The sequence below is a fragment of the Oratosquilla oratoria genome, chromosome 31 (assembly GCF_046742065.1).
Source record: "Oratosquilla oratoria isolate Oo_2021 chromosome 31, ASM4674206v1, whole genome shotgun sequence".
In the NCBI taxonomy this organism is placed as follows: Eukaryota; Metazoa; Arthropoda; class Malacostraca; order Stomatopoda; family Squillidae; genus Oratosquilla; species Oratosquilla oratoria.
The window spans coordinates 32269974-32275729 of NC_134807.1; the positions used below are offsets into that span (position 1 = coordinate 32269974).

At 38.2% G+C, this 5756-nt stretch overlaps 1 protein-coding gene across 1 annotated transcript in view; it reads right to left on the reverse strand.

Annotated features, from left to right (window-relative positions):
- The window catches only part of gogo (thrombospondin-1 like protein golden goal), a 92689-nt gene extending 90263 nt beyond the window's left edge, over window positions 1-2426 (reverse strand). The window contains exon 1 of the mRNA XM_076213453.1: window positions 2251-2426. The gene's annotated coding sequence lies outside the window, so the exon portion shown is untranslated. The remainder of the gene's footprint in view (window positions 1-2250) is intronic.
- Window positions 2427-5756: the final 3330 nt, after the last annotated feature.

Genomic DNA, 5756 nt, shown 5'->3' on the forward strand with positions numbered 1-5756 from the left:
TTCCTCGTCTACTTCCACCTTCAGTTACATTTGTCATTGTGTAATTCAGTATATATATAATACATATATATATATAATTATATATATATATATATATATATATATATATATTTATATATATATATATATATATATATATATATATACATATATATATATATATATATATATACTCATTTAATCTATTTCTCTTACCAGTTAATAATTGTATGAGGATGGCTCTTTCCCTATTTTTCTATTCTTTTCCCTGTCCCCCCCCCCTCTTTTTTCGCAGCTGCTTGGCATGAACTTTAGCCCTTTTGTTTGCTTCACACAAATTCTCACCCCCATCTTATCCCACCCCCTGCCCTCATTTTTTGGAGTTATTATTTTATTCTTATTTTTCCTTCGCCACTGCTTGGCATGAGATTTTGCTCTTGTTTGCTTCAGACAAATTCGCACCGCGTCAGAACGTTTTTTTTTTTTTTTTTTTTTTTTTTTCCTGCTGCTGCTGCTGCTGCTGCTGCTTGGCATGGTCTTCTGCTATTCGGTATGGTGGCTGGCAGTCGCTCCTCAGGACTCTGTGCAACTGCATCATTCCAAAATTCCTTTTTGTGTACTGGTAACGTAATTGGAAGTACGCTAGTTTCGCATTCGTTTAGTTGTGGGCTCGAGTCCCACATTCCTGCCCCAACAGTCCTTAAAACACATAATAGAACAAAGGTGACGATTTTGGCCACGGCTACTCAGTTCCTCGTGGCGTAGTTTCTTCAACTTCACCTATAAAGCATACTTATAATTATTCAACCTGAAAGATAATTTAAATTCTATGACTTTATCATTATAAATATTACCATTATTGCTATTATTCCCGAGCCCAAAATGATACATGGGCTCAGAAATTTATACGAGGACAGCCTTCGAAAAACGCAGAATGCAGGACTAATCTAATAGAGGTGTTCAAGTGGATGAAGGGTTTTATCAAGTGTGATGTAGACAAGGTCATCATATTAGCACAATATGGCAGGATTCACAATAATGATTTTAATTTGGACATTTCTTTAAAGAAGAAAATAGGCAAGAATTGGTTTACCAATAAAGTGGAAAACGAATTGAATATAATACTCATGTAGTGAGAGCTTTGAAACTATCGGTTGTTTTATGAGGTTAGATAACTTTAAGGATGTGGATAATAGGTGGTAATGGACATGGAACTGCCTAGTGTAGTTCTTATGGTCTCTTGCAGTCTCCTTTATTCTTATGTTATCACTGACATATTAATAATAATAATTATAATAATAATAATAATAATAGTAGTAATAACAATAATAATAATAATAATAATAATAATAATAACACATCACAATTATAATAAATTTGTCGAATGAATAACAAGAGGGGCACCATGCATTGAAGCGGTAGGGTTAACCAGCTGTTGGATTCTTCTGTGGAAGTGCTGTGTCTTACTGCATTGCACCTAACCTAAGCAGTAGGAGGGGGGATCAAGGCTGAACCAACACCCACATGGAACTAAGATAAAACATTAAATGAGTTATTATTGTTGTTGTTGTTGTTGTTGTTCTTGTTGATATTCTAATCATTACTTTATCTTTATCATTACTACTATTACATTATTATTATTATCATTATTTCTATTACTATCACCCTTCGGCGTGACTTTTTGTCAAATTGTCTTTTGTGAAACTCAACACACATTTCACGCTTATTGTCACCCCGTTTGTCAAATCGGTTCAAACTACATTTTCTATGCACTGGCAAGCCAACATTTAAAACATATAATGCGAGTACGCAAACAAGTCACACTCTAAAATATATCTGCGTTCCAGCATGGCTAATTAGCATACCTAGCACTTCCCAAATACCATGCAAACGTTTGCGATTTCAAGGTCAAAACAATAACAAAGAAAAGTATTCGGACAACCACGTCGCTTATTTTCGGTTCGATATAAATGTTCTTATCATAAACAATTAATTGATGAAAGAAAATGCTCCCTTGAATGTTTGATTCAGGACATCGGTGACCAAGTCTTGCTCCGAATTTGGGGTGGACCTGGGAATTACATTGCGATCTCACACAGCACCATCGTATTTTGAGCATAATCATGCATGCCACGGTTTCATATACATATTCTCTAAGCGAGTTTCGTGGACATATTCCATATCAACACAGATTAATAATCTCTGAATTGGCGGGGTTTATTTACCCAATGTTGAACCACCATAACGTTTTCTGTACCTGTATACACTCACCTGGATTTTACGTTGGATAGCTTGGGCAGGTGTTACCACAGTCACGAGTTAGATCTTAGCTATCTGAACCTCATCTCTGAAGTTGTTTAACTGTTCTACACACATGTTTCCAAGGCATGTGTATGAAAAACACTCATTTGCACCCCTTCACACACTTATCGACTGTCCAACTTTAACTACCTAACCTTGTCGCTTGACTGTTCTTCCCTGCTGCTTTCCAGCAATGCCATAGTTAAGAGAATTAAGTTTCAAACCTTACATTTCAATCATATCTTAAAAAATAACTAATAATACTTTCGTAAATCTCTTGCAGTTCGATTAAAAAATAGTAGAATAAGTATTCTGATATTTCTTTATGATGAATTAATCGTTTACTTTATTATATATTGTATAAGAGGAAATATATCAGAACGATAGTGATGAAATCTGTCCGAAACAAAATAGAAGCCAGGGAACGCCTCCCACGCCTCACGCAGTGATGCGATTGGCTGAATGAGTGCGCATGCTTCCCCTTTATCCAACCAAATTTGTAGTAGCGCATCTCTTTAGTGTCCAGCTTGAATGAGAATGGTTATTTACACTATATGGCAGGTTATGATAGCAATTTTCAAGAATTGGTGTGACTGAATATTACGCCATAATCAAATAACTAAAATATAAGATAAATGCGTAATTGCCATATATGAAATTAGAAAGTTTAAAGAGTTCAACACTGGTGACGAGGGGAAAGCTGAGACTGAGAGAATAGGTGAAGGGACGAAGGGGGAGAAACAACGGATAGAATGAGAGGAGGGTGGAAAACGCGGTTGGATTGAAGGAAGGGGAAAAGAAAGAAATGAAAAACAGCGAGTGACAGTGAGAGACAGAAAGAAGAGGAAGAGGGTGGTGGAGGGAAGAAGTAGAGAAACAAAGAAAGGGAAATATGTGTGGGAAAGGAAAAGAGGGACGGAAAGAAGGGTGAGAATATGGAAAGACAAACGAGTGGGGGGGAAATTTATAGAAAATGGGGCAGGATTGAACGAAGGATGATGGAATGAGACAAAGATGTGTATTTCGTCGCTAATAACCAGCGCCTCTATCAATGGTGAAAAGTTTAAAATATGTACCAGGAACTATATAAGATGCGAAAACTTATCAACATTCTTTATCTTAAGCATGAAAATTAGACTTGAATGAACAGAGGAATGAAATCAGGGAATAATTACAAGAGGAAGAGGCCGGAAAATAAATTAAAAGATAAAATTGCAAATAGAAATCTCGTTCGATCCAGCTTACTTTTTTTTCAGTCATGACCATCTTTTAACGATGGCCTACCAAATTACTTACCTAGATTACCGGATTCCTATAAACATAGTACAATAAATAAATAGACAAATAAATAAACAAATAAATAAATATATATAAATTAATTAATAAATTAATTAACAAATAAATAAGTAGATAAACAAATACGACAAATAAATAATTCTACTGAAAATAGCATAACTATTTCCACCATTTCTGTTCTCAGATATCCAAGCAAGATTTTTTTTTATCCTATGGAACCCTTACTCGTTGTACGAGATGGAAAGACGTGGGATAGGAACATCTCTCCACCCTGTTTCTGACCCCATTCACGTCTATTACACTCGTTCCCGCTACAACCATTCGAATATTGTAATTCTATTCTCTCTTACTGATTGCATGTCAGAAACAAAAGTCTGGCTTATAATTAGAAACAATTTTAAAATTGATGGCGAGCTGGCGATAATATTACGGAGAGATTTTGCTAATTAGAAAACAATAAAGAAGGATTTGACTGTATAAGGCATGCAATATCCAGGGGTGGATACGTAAAAAATTTAATGAATTGGAAAAGAAGAAAAACAGTGATAATGTTTGTATGTAGACATATTACCGCGCACAATCCCAGACTACGATTAATGATATCATTACACGGCTTCCTGGTTTAGTAATTAGTATCTACGCCTGCCAACTCGGCGGAACCGAGTGCACGTCTCGATCAGGGCGCGAAAGTTCGAACTTCACGGTAAGCCGTTACTGTCTCCCTTGATACAGAAGGGGTACTATATGAGCTCTTAACTCTCACCTTGGAGGGTAATACATGACGATCACAAGTCCAACATGTGATCCAAGACTGTGATATATCACATGCAGAATAACCATCAAGTAGTTTCCCAGTATTAAAGATTGAATAAATAAATAAATAAATAAATAAATAAATAAAAAATTGTTGGACATGTCAATGAAAGAAGTTAAAGAGGCGAGTTGGTTATAAAGGTAATGAATAAAACTGACAAGAGGAAATATATTGGTTTGGGACCGAAGAGAATCTCAAAGTCATGGAGAGAGAGAGAGAGAGAGAGAGAGAGAGAGAGAGAGAGAGAGAGAGAGAGAGAGAGAGAGAGAGAGGAGAGAAAGAGAGAAGAGAGAAAGAAAGAAGAGAGAGAAGAGAGAGGGTGAGAGTGAGAGAGAGAAGAGAGAGAGAGAGAAGAGAGAAAGAGAGAAGAGAGAGAGAGAGAGAGATATGTAAGGCTATACAGTCTTCCGTGAGGATGCATCAAATCCAAGAATCCTTTATGAAGTGCATTGCAAAGTACATACATATACCAAGGCTTTTTCCCCCTTCCAAGGGAGGTAGCCACAAAAGGAAAGGCATAAAAACACTCCCACCCATTTCATCCCTAAATACACTCCACACCCCTCCCACCCTTCCTCTCATCTGAGCACCTCCTGGATGACGGGTCATCCCTGAACCCTGCCCACCGCCCTGGGTCAGAAGCAGTGTCGCAAGACACAGTACATCCACAGCAAGGCCGCTTCATTTAATCGGCGACCCCCCCTCTCCGTCCCCCTTTGCATATAAGGAGAGGACGGGGAGAAATCCCTTCGGGCTGCGTCAAAATTTACTCACACATACTACCCCACCCCCCCACCCCCCCGCCCATTTCTCCTCATGCAGTCACAACATCATCCATATACAACCATTCTCCACTCACCTCTGTCTTCCGTCCTCTCCCTTCCTTCCTCAACAGACATTCCCCTCTTCCCCAAAGCCCCCTTCACCCCATCCATCCACCTCATCCTAGGACGTCCCCTCATGTTCACTCCCTCCACATCTGCCTTCCATTCCTCTTTTACTAGTCTTTACTAGTCAATGCAAAGTAAAACCTAATAACCAAGAAAAGACTTATAATGAAAAGTTAGACACGATAATTTGACAAAAAAGGAGATGGAATTATACATGTGTACCTCCTTTCTTGTATATAACTGTTATGTAAACTTACACATACATGCACACGACTCGGTGGCAAGGTTGGCAGAGCGCTGGACTGGGAAGTACGATGGTGCTCGCAGTACCCAGTTCAAATCCTGCCCGAGGCCGAAATTATTTCGGTATCGCTGTGCTTCGGGTCGTTACTCTGACTCTCGTGTGTGTGTGTGTGTGTGTGTGTGTGTGTGTGTGTGTGTGTGTGTGTGAAAGGTCATAGCATTACCCATAGATC